This window comes from Tachyglossus aculeatus, chromosome 3 (assembly GCF_015852505.1).
Source record: "Tachyglossus aculeatus isolate mTacAcu1 chromosome 3, mTacAcu1.pri, whole genome shotgun sequence".
Lineage (NCBI taxonomy): Eukaryota > Metazoa > Chordata > Mammalia > Monotremata > Tachyglossidae > Tachyglossus > Tachyglossus aculeatus.
Window position 1 is genome coordinate 53,191,364 of NC_052068.1, and position 15,366 is coordinate 53,206,729.

General features: G+C 41.8%; 1 protein-coding gene across 3 annotated transcripts in view; it reads right to left on the minus strand.

Annotated features, from left to right (window-relative positions):
* Nucleotides 1–15,366, minus strand: part of PHYHIPL (phytanoyl-CoA 2-hydroxylase interacting protein like) — a 77,753-nt gene that overhangs the window by 18,801 nt on the left and 43,586 nt on the right. The window contains exon 1 of one of the 3 annotated variants that reach the window (XM_038743635.1): nt 2,863–2,925. The exons of the other annotated variants lie outside the window; for them this stretch is intronic. The gene's annotated coding sequence lies outside the window, so the exon portion shown is untranslated. Of the gene's footprint in view, nt 1–2,862; nt 2,926–15,366 lie in introns of those variants that run through there. 3 annotated transcript variants of the gene reach the window in all.

Genomic DNA, 15,366 nt, shown 5'->3' on the forward strand with positions numbered 1-15,366 from the left:
AGCACGGGCCTCGGTGTCAGAAGGACCTGGGTTTTAATCCTAGCTCTGCCACTTTTCTGCTGTGCGACCTTGGGCAAGTCACTCAACTTCTCTGTACCCCAGTTATTTCATCTGTAAAACGAGGATTAAGACTGTGAGCCCTGTGTGGGACAGGGACTGTGTTAAACCTGATTAACTTGTATTTACCCCAGAGCCTAGTACACTGCCTGGCACATACTAAGCGCTGAACAAACACCATAAAATATCAAAAAATAAGGCTATGGGGGACATTAAAGTAAGAGAATCTAATTGGAACTAAGGGAAATATAAAGAAATACTCTGATGAACAAGACTGATTCTTGAGATGAAAATATCTCTGGGAACAATTTTCAATCAAACAAAAAGGAAATAGAAAATGCGTAAAATAGTCTTCAGCTCTACTGACTTACTGCAGCAAACCTGGAACTTCGCTGGGAGAGACTGTTTAGCAAATTAAAGTTGTCCGTTGACTCATTATAAATGCAAATCTCAAAGACTGAAAAACTAAAACTATTTGGCAGTATGAAAAGACAAGCCAATCTGAACAGACACTTTCTGATGCTGAATCATAATTGTGGTTCAAGCCCAGTTTTAACCACAATAAAAGGGAGATTTAAAAAAATTAAATTTGCCACAATTCAGCATAGCGCCCCTTATGAATGCTGGGTTGGGTTTGGGGAGATAAGGGAGCCAACCCTGCAGTCCCCCTCTAGACTATAAGCGCGTTGAGGGCAGGGAATGTGTAGGTTTATTGTTGTATTGTACTCTTCTGAGCACTTAGCACAGTACTCTGCACACAGTAAGTGTTTAATAAATATGACTGAATGAGTAAAGGGGGAGAGGGAATAGATCCGCAAAATAGATTCCTCCTTCACACTGCATCACTGGCCTGTGAGTCTACATTCATTCATTCATTCATTCAATCGTATTTATTGAGCTCTTACTGTGTGCAGATTTCTGTGCACACAGAGGACAGAGTACTTACTGTCCACACAATTTTGACAGCTGTTGCTAGTGAGGACTGGCTACTTCCCCACTGCCCCCAGCCTCTCCTTCTTTCCCCATCTCACCACACCTGGTCATTGGAAATTCCCCTGAGCACACTCTCTCTAGCAGAAGAAAAAGGCAAACTGGGGGATTAGCAAAGTAGGCCACACTTAGGGGAAGCTATCCAGCCCACACACCTTGAATTTTCATTTCTTGCTATTTATAAAGCTTGCTCAAATGGAATCATTAATAAACTGAAAATTCATACTTGAAAACTAGGAAAACTGTCCTGGTGTGGCTACTACTGAGCCCTACTGAGAGCCCACCTCCTCCAAGAAGCCTTCCCAGACTGAGCCCCTTTTTTCCTCTTCTCCTCCCCATCCCTCCAGCCCTACCACCTTCCCCTCCCCACAGCACCTGTATATATGTTTGTACAGATTTATTACTCTATTTATTTTACTTGTACATATTTACTATTCTATTTATTTTGTTAATGATGTGCATTTAGCTTTAATTCTATTTGTTCTGATGACTTGACACCTGTCCACTTGTTTTGTTGTCTGTCTCCCCTTCTAGACTGTGAGCCCATTGTTGGGTAGGGACCTTCTCTATATGTTGCCAACTTGTACTTCCCAAGTGCTTAGTACAGTGCTCTGCACACAGTAAGTGCTCAATACAACTGAATGAATGAATGAATGAATATGATATCAGAGGGCATCTTTTACCCACACAGCTCAATTTCTAAGAGGTTGGTAGAACCTTGAGTTTTCTTGTCAGCAGCAGGGATCACAGCTACTTGAGCAAATGGACTTTATGGCTTGGTCCCAGTCATTTTATCATTTTTCTGATTTGTTTCCATGTAGCCTCAGAGAGAGTTGAAAGCCCAAATCAGACTAATAACTGTTGCATCTGTTAAGTGCTTACCATGTGCCAGGCACAGTACCAAGCACTGGGGTGGATACAAGCAAATTGCGTTGGACGCAGTCCTAGTCCCATGTGGGGTTCACAGTCTCAATCCCCATTTTACAGAGAAGGTAATGGAGGCCCAGAGAAGTATAGTGACTTGTCCAAGGTGTGACTTACTGATTGTGCCCTCACTAGGCAGACAGCTTTTTGTAATCACACTTAGCAGTGGAGAGGCCTCTTTTGCCCAGTTCCAAAGAGGAGGAGTGTGATCCTGTCTAAGTAACAAATGCACATGGCGGTTGGATTCTATGGGAGCAATGCCCTGTTCCCATTCATCCTTCTCAAAGCTCAAGTCACGCTTCTTGTCCACCTGAATGAAGACTGTCTCTAGATTTGCCTCCTCAGCTGCCCAGGGAAGCTACACCTGGAATCTATATTCTCCCAAGCATTTAATGTCTGTCTAGACTGTAAACTCACTGTGGGCAGGGGACATAGGTACCAACTGTTATGCTGTACTCTCCCTAACACTTAGTATGGTGTTCTACACACAGTGAGCATTCAATAAATACAATTGATCAACTGATCTAGTACTGTGTGTCGCCTACCTAGCCTAGCCTTCTCAAGAACCATTCTCAACTTTTCCAGTTCCAGTGTTTTGCCCAGATGGAAACTGAGACTGGAAACAGGATGGTGATTACACCACATGTGGGCTCTCCCTGGAATCTTTTCAATCTCCCCGTGCCCCGTTATAGACACTAACAATTAACAGTTCAGTAGGAGGTTGTTTTCAGAAAGATGTCCCATGATGCAGGAAAAACAAACGTTTTGAAACAAAGGGTGGAATTGGTTTCTGCATACAGTCAAACCCTCCCATGGGCACTGATTTATTTCCTGCTGAAGTATTTGTGAGCTGTCACACACAGACAGTCTCTGAGAGTAGCATTTACTCACTTTTTCCAGGGTAATTTTCTACGGAGAGCGAATCTAAACATCAAGGCCACACAGTAATTCCAGGATTCGACCTAGTCAACGTAGAAATAATTATGGCACACATCTTGAGCCAAAGGGAGGGTGGGAAAGCCCTGGTTAGACAATTTGAATGATGATAACAATAATGATGGTATTTGTTAAGCACTTACTATGTGACAGGCATTGTACTAAGTACTGGATAGGACACAAACCAATCGAGTTGGACTCAGTCCCTGTCCTACATCTTGATCCCCATTTTCCAGATGAGCTAACTGAGGCACAGAGAAATGAAGTGACTTGACCAAGGTCACATAGGAGACAAGTGGCAGAGACAGGATTAGAACCCATGACCATCTGACTTCCAGGTCCATGCTCTAACCACTTCGCCATTTTGTTTCAGACAGGCAGGTGTGTTTCCATAGTGGGGGCTGAAGGAGGGTGTTATAGAGTCAAAGGACAGAAGGCAGTGTTATAATGTTAAAGGGATGAAGGCAGAATCACCAAAAATAAAATGGAGACTATCTCCCCTTATTAAATGAATACAAAAAATATGCCATATTCCATCCTTCCAGCCTCAAATTCCAAATGGAATCATTAATACCCATGACTGAAGCACCAAAGCAACTTTGGAGGAAAAGTGTTGTTACTTTCCTCACATCCTTTCCGTGGTTGAGCATGCGCTACTTTTTATCCCTAACTTCTCCCCTGTTGTTTTCTAGTGGCCATGGCTGTGGTCAGTTAAGTATCCTGGTCTTACTGTCCATGAATTTATCTAAACTCTCCCTGAGTTTTCTCCAGCCTTAACTTTTCCCTGTAACCACTAATTCCTAACCACTGCCATCATCCTCATCCTCAGTGAATATCAAGCCAACACTGTCTTTTTTTTCAGCCCATTTCTGGAATAATCCATAGTATTCAGAATGATAGCTGGGTAACTTTTTGCAAACTGTGGATTTATCCAAGTTGGCCAGGTCATTAGCCATGTGCTCATTGCAGAGCTCTAATATCCACCAAATGCTTGCAACAGCAAACTCATTTTACGCTTGAAGAAACCTGCAAGCTAACTAGGGCTAAGGGACTTACACAAGGTCACACAGACGATAAAAGTAGAGCTGGAATTAACATTCACATAATAGTTCTACAGCAGGAAAAAATGTTTTTGGTGACCAAATTTTTTTTGAAAAAAGTCACCCAGAACAAGTCTCTCATTCAGTGTCTGGCTAATGCTTAGGGCTGGTGAAGTCCCCATTTTCAGGATCCCATCCAGTTACCTGGGTTCTAATCCCAGCTCTACCACTTACCTGATGTGTGGCCTTGGGCAAGTCACTTCCCCGGGCCTCATTTTCCCTCATCTGTAAAATGGGGATTCAGTACCTGTTCATCCTTCTATTTAGAGTGAGCCCCAAGTGATACCTGATGATCTTGTATCTACCTCAGTACAGTACAGTGCTTGCCATATATTAAGAATTAAAAAAAAATTATGATTATTAATAGTAGTTGTAAGAATAATAATAATAAGAAGAAATAGTAGCAGTTATAGGTGGTCCAATATGGTTCTACTTTGACTCAAGATAGCAGGAGACCCAACAGGTCTAAGAGAAGGGAGGCAGCAGCATGGCGACAGGGAAAAGGAGGAGAGGAGGAGAAGCTGCTTAACCTCCATCTCTTCTTCTGATGGGGGCAGGAACAGCAAAGCAGTTTTATCCCCAATGCTCTGCCCCCTTTCTCCCCACTACTATTTTCTGCTGCCAGTCACTGGAAGTGGCCATGGCCATTACAAGTGACTAGACTGGCTGCAGTGGTTACCAGCCAGTGGACAAAGGTGGCAAGTGGCCCAGTAGTGGAGAGCAACAGCAGTAATATCTCAGCAAGCATTCTCTTCTCCCCTCTTCTCTTCATCACTCTCATCTCTCCATATCCCTTTCCCCTTTATCCTTCTTTTACTTTAGCTTGTCTCTCGACTATAAGCTCATTGCGGGCAGAGAATGTGTCTATTTATTATTATATTGTACTCTCCCAAGCACTTAGTACAGTGCTCTGCAGACAGCAAGTGCTCAATAAATACAATTGGATGAATACTTTCTGAACTCCTCCTTCTCTGTTTCTCACCCTTTTTCTTCCAATTCTCCAAATAATAAAAATAATAATAATAATTATGGTACTTAAGTGTTTACTCTGTGCCAAGCACCGTACTAAGTGCTGGGGTAGATACAAGTTAGTCAGGTTGGACATAGTACCTGCCCCACATAGGACTTACACTCTTAATCCCAATTTTACAGATAAGGTAATGGAGGCCCAGAGAAGTGAAGAGACTTGCCCAAGGTCATACAGCAGACACGTGGAGGAGCTGGGATTAGAACCCATGACCTTCCAATTCCCAAGTCCATACTATATCTACTAAGCCATCCAAACACCACTCTGGTCTCTTTTTACTACTCCCAAGCTCTCATCAGGTATCCTTATAGTATTGGGTCATGGGTTCAAATCCTGGCTCTACCAATTGTCAGCTGTGTGACTTTGGGCAAGTCACTTAACTTCTCTGTGCCTCAGTTACCTCATCTGTAAAATGGGGATTGACTGTGAGCCCCCCGTGGGACAACCTGATCACCTTGTAACCTCCCCAGTGCTTAGCACAGTACTTTGCACATAGTAAGCGCTTAATAAATGCCATCATTACTATTATTATTATTATTACATATATCCAATTGAAAGAAACCTTCTGAAAATTTGCAATTCAGCTCTCCCTGACTTCCCTACCCCTTTGTTGGCTTAGGTGGACTCACAAAAGCCACTAAAATTCAGGAATTATGGGTAGAGAGTGGAAGAGAGAGTAGGGCCAACATTGCTTAGCAGCAACGGGCAACTAGGCCAATCGAGATGCCAGTTCATTCAGGCTTCCTGGTTGTCCTGGAAGCCTGCCCATGGAAGCAGAGCAGCAAACTGGCTCCCTGTCTCCACAAGCCCAGTGTCAATAACACACAAAAAACATTCCTTATCAAGATTTCTCTTTCGATTAAGTGTGGAGTTGGGATATTCTTGCACCCAGAAAGTACTGGGATCTGCTGAAATGCTTTCTTTCTTTCCATTAACCATTCACCTGTAACAGGCCCAATAAGTCTGAAGGACCTGGGTTCTAATCCCAGCCCTGCCATTTGTCTGCTGTGTGACCTTAGGCAAGTCATTTAACCTTTCTGTGCCTCAGTTCTCTCATCTATAAAATGCGGATTAAAACTGTGTACTCCATGTGGGACATTGTCTCTGTCCAACCTGATTATCTTGTGTCTACCTCAGTGCTCTGTACAGTGCCTGGCACATGGTAAACCTTTAACAAATATCATAAAAAACATGTGGCATTATGTCCCTAGATCTGGGTATGCACAATCCAAAAAAAAAAAAAAAAACTTACTAAAATCACATTTTTTGATCCAGCAGAGGACTTGCTGCTGGGGTGATATGGTGATCAGTGCTTAGTACAGTGCTCTGCACACAGTAAGCACTCAATACACACCATCAATTGATTGAATGGTGTTTCCCAAGTGGTCAGAGGTGACCAGAGTCACTCTTTAAAATCCAGGGACATATGCTTGTTTCAGGAATAGTTTCTTCAGGAAGCAGTTCTACTTGCTTCTGTGATCTCTTCTCCTCCCTCCTTTGCCCCCACAACAGTAGGTATGAGAGCTTGCCAGGTGGCAGAGGATGAGTTCTGACTCCCCAAAGCATATATAAGATTGTCTGGGAAGCTGGTGGAAGGGATCGAAGCTGACGGAGGAGACGGGTGGGAAGGTGGGAGGCTGACGGAGGAAGGCTTCAAAAGCAAGTGTGGGAACCAGCTCACAGAATAGACGAGCTGCTCTGCCACTGGGCCAGCTGCTGTTGTACTCTTATGGCAATCTGAAATAATCCTCTGCATTTCAAACCAACCAGTTGAATGGAAGTGCCTGAAGAGATGTCAATCAAGAAAAAAATGCTCACTATAAAAATATCTCTTTCAGAGTTCCCTCATCTATGGACTCCTGGAATAGCATCTTTGACTTTTTCAAATTGGTTTTTCCCATTTGGAAGCATTACACAGTTATACAGAAACTCTTTAGTGACTACACTGTTGAACCCCCAGGCAGGCAACTCTCTTCCTTTTCTTTCTGGAGTACTACTTATGAAGGGGAAGTAATGACATTTTAGCTAAATAAAACAACTGAACGAAGAGCTGAAGAAAAAATAAGTATTCCTAATATTTCTCAATAAAGCTCAGTATGAACTAGTGACTAGTATCACCAAGCGGTTACCTGTGGTACCAACTGGGGTCTTGCTTTCCTTCACTCTTATTCATCAATCAATAGCATATATGCAGTGTCTATTGTGTGCAGACCACCGCACTAATCACTTGGGTAATACAATAGGGATAGTAGTAAACATAGTAGTAAACATAGTAGTAGAGGCAAGGGAGGGAAACATTAAACTAATTTACAAATCAGAGGCAGGAGGAAAAATAGATATTTATATGAGTTAATGCTTAAATGAAAGGGTAAGGGCATGTGAGCTATGGATGTATATGCTATGAGTGGTTGTGAATACAAAAGTGTGAAGGTGATGTAGAGCTGCTGAAATGGTAGTTGGAGAACATATCCTGAAGAGATTAGAAATTAATCTGGAGAAGACCTTGTGGAGGTTATTGAGCACTTACTATACTAAGTGCTTGGGAGAGTACAATACGAGTTGGCAGACATGATCCCTTGCCCTCAAACTTACAGTTTAGCAGGATATTTCAGAAACATTTTGAAGATGAGGAGAGCTGTGTGATTTAGCAGACTTTAAAGGTAAGGAAGTTTCAGGCAGAAAGTCAGGCAAGAGCAAACAGCAAAGAGCAAACATCAGTGAGTAGGTTATCTTGAGAGGAACAAAGGTGTAGTGGGAGAAGAGAATGGAGAGGAAAGAGGGAGAGAGTTAGTTGAGTACCTTATTATTAGTAGTAGTTAGGAATTTCTGCTTGATATGGAAAGGAATGGGAAACGATTGTAGTTTTTTAGGAGTGGGGAGAAGTGTACAGAATGAAATATTAGAAAAAATATCCAGACAGTAGAGTGAAGTGTGGACAATAGATGAGGGAAATCGGAAGCAAGGAGAGCCATGACAAAGGCAGGTGGAGTCCTCCAGACAGGATATTTCAAATACCAGGTCCTGTATGGTGGCAGTTTGAATAGAGAGAAAAGCACTATCTGCAAATGTTACGGGGTAAAACCCAACAGGATTTAACAACACACTGAGCATGACAGTGAAAGAAAAAGAGGAGTCAAAGATTACTACAATGGTTGTAGGCTTCCAAAATAGAGAGAATGTTGGTAATATCAACTCTGATAGGAAAATTAGGTGGGGAATAGGCTTCAGGTGAGAAAATGAGGATTCAGTTTTAGAGCTACTGAACTTGTGGTGACTGTGGGAAATCCAGACAGAGAAGTCCTGGAGGTAGGAGTAAATATGAGATTACAGAGGAGGTGAGAGATCTGGGCCAGCTAAGGAGATTTGAGTCATTCTACCAGAGGTAGGAATTGAAGCTATGGGAGTGGATAAGCCCTCACCATGTAGAAATGTCAAGTAAGAAGAGAAGAGACCCAGGACAGAGACTTGAAGGGCAACACAGTTAGAGGGTGAAAGACAAAGGAAAAACCAGCAAAAGAAGCTACTACGATGGAGAAACAACAGAGATAAGAGGATGACCAAGACAGTAAACTAAGGTTAGAATGTTTCTGGGAGAAAGGAGTGGTCTATAGTGCCAAAGAGAACCAAGAGGTGGAGAAAAATTGTGGTAGAGTCCATTAGATTTTTCATAACCTAGATCACTGGTGACTCTGCTGTCTCAATGGAATGACACCATTCACAATAAATGGTGGGTATGGTGGGATCTAGAGAAACTTTTTTTAGTACATGAGTGATGTGAGCATGTCTGATGACAGAGGAGAATGTATCAGAGAACAAACAGTTCAAGACAGTGATCAGGGAAGGAAGAAAAGTGGGAGTGATTTTAGAAGAGGAGAAGGGATTGGGTTGAAAGCTGAAGTGGAGAGGTTAGTTTTTAAAAGCAGATCAGTGATCTCTTCTTGAAAGATGACCAAGGAGAGTGACAGAGTGAATGCAGCAGTGGGAAAGCTGGAGAGGTTCGTTCATTCATTCAATCATATTTATTGAGCACTTACTGTGTGCAAAGCACTGTACTAAGCACTTGAGAGAGTACAATATAACAACAGACAACATTCCCTGCCCACAACGAGCTCACAGCCGTGTGGGGAAGACTTTGGGGAGCTCACTCCTGATCAATCAGTTGTGTTTATGGGATGCTTACAGTGTAGAGGACTGTACTAAATGCTTGGGAGATACAATACAAAAGAGTTGGTAGACATCTTGCCTGACAACAAGGAGCTTACAATGTAGAGGGGGAGACAGACTATAATAAAAATAAATTATGGACATGTACATATGTGCTTTGGGACTGAAAGTGAGGTGAATAATCAAGTGCTTAAAGGGTATCAGCCCAAGTGCAAGGGTTACACAGAAGGGAGAGGGAATAGGGAAAATGGGGGTTTAGCTGGGGAAGGTCTCTTGGAGGAGATATGATTTTTAAAAGGTTTCATAGTTAGGGAGAGTGGTGTTCTGTTATATTTCATAAGGGGTCAGTGGCAAGATAGAGGGGATGGAGATATAATGAGTAGATTGACATTACAGGAGTGAAGTGAGTGGTCTGGGTTGTAGTAGATCATTGAGGTAAGATAGCAATAATAATAATGATGATGGTATTTGTTAAGAGCTTACTGTATGCCAAGCACTGTTCTAAGTGCTGGGGGGTGGGAAATACAAGGTAATCAGGTTGTCTCACATGGGGCTCACAGTCTTAATTCCCATTTTACAGATGAAGTAACTGAGGCATAGAGAATAAATTAATTAATGATGGCATTTGTGCTTACTATGTGCAAAGCACCGTTCTAAGTGCTGGAGGGATACAAGGTGATCCGGTTGTCCCACGTGGGGCTCACAGCCTTAATCCCCGCTTTACAGATGAGGGAACTTAGGCACAGAGAAGTGAAGTGACTTGCCCAAAGTTACACAGCTGACAAGTGGCAAAGCTGGGATTAGAACCTGTGACCTCTGACTCCCAAGCCCAGGCTGTTTCCACTGAGCCAAGCTGCTTCAAGGGAGCAAGGTAATTGAATGTTTTAAAACCAATGGTCAGGAATTTCTTTTGAGGCGGAGATGGATGGACAACCGATGGAGGTTGTTGAGGAATTGGGAAACATGGATTGAATATTTTTTTTCAAAAAATGATCCAAGCAACAGAGTGAAGTATGGCCTAAGGAGAGACAGGAGCTAGGGAGGTCATCAACGAGGCTGATGCAGTAGTCAAGGCAGGAGAGGGTCAATGTTTGGATCAACATGGTAGCTGTTTGGATGGAGAAGAAAAGGATTATTTTAGAAATGTTGTGAAAGTAGATCCGACAGGATTTGGTGACAGATTGAATATGAGGGTTGAATGAGAGAGATGAGTTGAGGATAATGCTAAATCTGTGGGTTTGTGAGATGGGGGAATAGTGGTGCTGCCTACAGTGATGGGAAAGTCAGGGGAGAAAATCATTTGGGAGGGAAGAGAAGATGAGTTCTTGTTTTTGATGATTTCAATTTTTAAAAAAGTAGTTGGCAAGGTCATCAGGGGTGAGCTGATGGGGACTTGGGAGAAGGAGTTTGGGTCACTGGAGGCCTCAGGAAGAAGCCAATGAAATAGAATAGCATGGGGGAAACAGGAATAGGAACCAAGGAAAGGGAAGTAAAGTTTCTCAGAGGAAGAAAAAGTGGAGGTATAACAAGTAGAGTGTGAAAAGACTGAAATCAGTCTCGTGTCTGGATTTCTGGCAAAAGTGCTCTTTGGCATGAGAATTGGAGTGGAAGAAGTATATTCTGGAGGTGATCCAGGGTTGTGGTTTGGTGGTGTGAAATTACCAGTGAGTCAGAGAACTGTGGGAGTTTGAAGTGGAGAGAGTATGTTGCGGGTCTACTTTTCTATCGCGAGAATGAGAAGATTAGGCAGGGAGTCCAAATTGGGTACAATGGCAGATAGTAAACTCCTTGAAAGGCAGGGATTGGGTCTACCTAATCTACTGTCTTGTACTTTCCCAAGCATTTAGTAAGTACTCAATAAATAATATTCATTGATTGGGTCTAGAGAATCAAGGTCTCTGAAACAGAGGAGAACAATTTTAAAGGAAGGAGTTGTGTGAATGAGATGACATTAGGAAGTTTTAGTTGGAGAGTGGTAGATAAGAAATACTGCAGTGGCTAGTGATAATGAGATCCAGTATGTGTACAAGTTGGTGGGTGGGTACGGTGGAGTAGAGCAAGTGATCTGTGGAGTTGAAGAATGAAAGTAAGCAACTGAATGAGGGGGAACAACCACATGGATATTGAAGCCTCCAAGGATGAATGTTGGGGATGAGGAGAGAAGGAACAGAAAACACCAGGAGAGTGAATCAAATTTCCAGATGAAACAAGGAAATCATATGCCTCCTCACTACTCAACATCCAGGAGTTCTAAGATTTTGAAATTCCTCATAATGCATGCATTCACTGAAAACATAAATCAAAAGGCTAGGATAGAAAACACTGGACAGTTTCTAGGGGAAATCTAATAAGGGCATTACAAAATTAGTTCAAATTTTTAGCTAGAAAGGTTTCTGAGCTGGCTTTACAAAGATAATTTATCTTCACTAAACTGATGATCTCTATTCATGAGAAGCTTTTATGACTCTCTTCTGAATGTAAAAATGGTTTCAGCACAAATCTTTATAGATGAAGTTGAGATAATGTATTTTGTCATCCAAATTTTCTGACCTTATGGCTTCATCCAAGCTTAGTGTCAAGCAGAAATAAGTATTCTAGAATTTCTCAGACTAGCCAGAATCTAGAATAGTTACATTATTTGCAAAAACACACCTCCATTTCAAATGTCTTATACAAACTGAATGTCTAGAGAAATGCATGTAGCTCTTCAGGCCATCCAGGGACCATTTAGAAAACTCTTGACAGGTTTATGGCTCCGCGATGACATTATTATTTGCAGTATACTAATGCTATGCTGTCACCCAAAGGATTAATTCACCTTCATAGGCACCCAATTACCCAGGTGACTTAGGGACTAAGGAACACCTGATTTTTCACTTTTAAAAATGTTTCTTCTAATTTATATAACAAAAATCTAATTACAGGGTAAAGGTAGACAGGATGTTTGTCTACTGAGGTGATTGTAATGATCAAAGTAATGATATATTTTCTCTAGAAACTACATTTTCCAACCAACTAGAATTGGATAGATAGTAAGAAAGCCATTAGATTCATCACTACAGTTTTCCTATTAATTTCCTGAAAATCTGGAATTATAAATATAAATACTATTAATATGTATATTACTATTATAGCAAGTTATAATTACAGCCCTCTAGACTGTAAGCTCACTGTGGATAGGGAACATCTCTACCAATTCTACTGCACTGAACTCTCCCAAGCATTTAGCACACTGCTCTGCACCCAGTAAGCACTCAATAAATACAACTGATTGATTGATAGATTAATTAGACTGTGTGCCCCATGTGGGACATGAACTGGGTCTGACCTGATTAACTTTTCTCTACCCCAACACTGAGAACAGTACATGGCACATAATAAGCATTTAACGAATTCTGTAATTATTAAATTAGTTATAAAATTAATAATAACAATATTAATAATGGCATTTGTTAAGGGCTTACCATATACCAAGCACTGTCCTAAGCGCTGTGGTAGATATAAGCTAATCAGGTTGGACACAGGCCCTTGTCCCATATGGGCCTCACAGTCTTAATCCCCATTTTACAGAGGAGGTAACTGAGGCACATAAATGACTTGCCCAGGGTCACATAGAAGACAAGTGGTGGAGCCAGGATTAGAACCCACATCCTCTGACTCCCAAACCCGTGCTCTTGCCATATACCTTACGCATTAACGTATACACATATTCAATTATTCATTTGATCACTTCACCCCAATATACTGATGTTACTAACCATGACATATTTGTTCTTCCTCCTGTTACACCTACATGATTGGCATCTGCTGCCCTGAACATGCAGGGATCATGGTTCTGGCACACGGTTGTGCTTACCAGAAAAGTAAGCACTAAAATACCATCGACTGATTTGACTAACAATTAAACTCAGTACAGACCAGTACAGTCAGAAGGTCCTGTCTGGTTAGAATTTAGGAAACTAATCTTTAAGAATGTGGCCTAGATAACACTGTGGCATTACTTATATCCATAGCTGTTTTCCTCTTGACCAAGAGGTTATTTCTTGGCACCTAATCCCCAGTTTTCTCTTCATCTAATAGTAGTTCAATAAAAGTCTTGAATGAGCCTAAGTTCAATAGTGCTTATATTCAAAATAATATCCAAGTCATTCACCTAAGAAAATTGGAATCTCACAAGGAGACCTCGTCCTCACATCTAGGAAGCCCACTATGTTCAGCTCTTAGGTTTTATGCGGGTAGTATTACAGAGCCTCAGACGCGACCTAAACTCCAGGTATTTGCTGCAGCAAGCATCTTCTTGCTTTAAAGGACCAAGACACAATCTTTGATGATGGGAGCTTTGTTTGATTGCCAGAAACAGCTTTCCAACATGGCTATGCAAATTCCACCACCATTCAGTGGGAGCATGATGACCTGCTGAAATAGCATACAACTTCTTTGAGGGGATAAATCCCTGGCAGATGAGAGCAAATCAGCCACTGGGGAACCTTTCTACTTGTGTTGGACCTATCTTTCTTCATTTTGAGAACACTCGAGGAGAGCGGAGTTGGCTCCATAAAATCTCTTTTTCTCATGTTCCAGTGAAGCGTAGGACAAGATTTACTGGAGCTAGTTCTCAGTCACTCAATGAGTGACCCAGGTTGGTGACCTGACCCAGCCAATTGATGGCCCTGGGGAGTTGGCAAGGTTCTACAGCTCTCTACATATGGGCTGAAAGGAGTGTAAACCTGACCCAAAGAATTTCTCCCGAAGTTTAAGGTAGACTGGCAGCTAAAGCAGTATTGATAATGACAAACATCAACAGTCATTATGACTAGTGTACACAACTTTAAACTAACCCAAACAAAAAACAAAGTGCAATACTGATATTGACAAATATCAACAGTCATCATTCATTCATTCAATCATATTTATTGAGCGCTTACTGTATGCAGAGCACTGTACTAAACGCTTTGGAAGTACAAGTCAGCAACATATAGAGACGGTCCCTACCCAACAAGGGGCTCACAGTCTAGAAGGGTGAGACAGACAACAAAACAAAACATGTAGAAAGGTGTCAGAATCATCAGAATAAATAGAATTATAGCTTTTTGCACATTATTAACAAAATAAATAGAATAGTAATAGAGTAATAAATCTGTACAAATATATACAAGTGCTGTGGGGAGGGGAAGGAGGTAGGGCAGGAGGTATGGAGAGGAGGAGAGGAAAAAGGGGCTCAGTCAAGGAAGGCCTCCTGGAGGAGGTGAGCTCTCAGTAGGACTTTGAAGGGAGGAAGAGAGCTAGCTTGGGAAATGACTTTCCCAAGGTTGCATGGCAGAAAAGTGGCAGAGTCAGGATTAGAACCCATGACCTTCTTACTAAAAGGTCTGTGCTTTGTCCACTATGCCATGCCGTTTCTGTAAAAAGTCCACTATGCCATCTGTAAAAAGTCATTTTACAGATGAGAAAACTGAGGCCCGAAGTTATGTTTGTCCAAGATCCCACAGTAGAAGGTAGCGGAACCCGGATTAGAACCCACACCCTGTGACTTCCAGATCCATGCTCTTTCCAGTAGAGCATACTGCTTAGACAACTTAAAGAAATACAAAATTTGAGTGTCAATTCTATTTGAAGGGGACTCAACCTACCAGGAACAAGAACGTCAACCACTGCTCCAGCTCCCTAGAGCATTTAACTGCAGAATTAACTTCTTCAGTTATTTGCCACATTTTAACATCTTTCGGCCACAATCCCCAGAAATGCAATTACCAGTCTTTAAGCATTTTCCTCCATGCAGAGCTCCCTACTAGGTAACAACCAGCCCGAGATACACGCAACCTGGGGATATTGGTCTACTGTTCAACACCTCGACTATTCAAAGTATCACTGCAAGATGCCAGAGCATGTGAAGTAGTTATGGTTTCTGCACCACCATCTGAGATTTGGAGATTAAGAAGTCTGGCATAAATTTTAAAGAACGATGAATTTATGAAAATGTTTGAAGATCTGTGACCTTGGACAAGTCACTGCACTTCCTTGTGCCTCATCTATAAAAATGGAGATTAAGACTGTGAGCCCCATGTGGGTCATTGGGTCCAACCTAATCAGCTTACATCTTCACCAGTGCTAAGAACAGTTTCTGGCACAGAGTAAGCCCTTAACAAATACCATTTAAAAAAAATAACA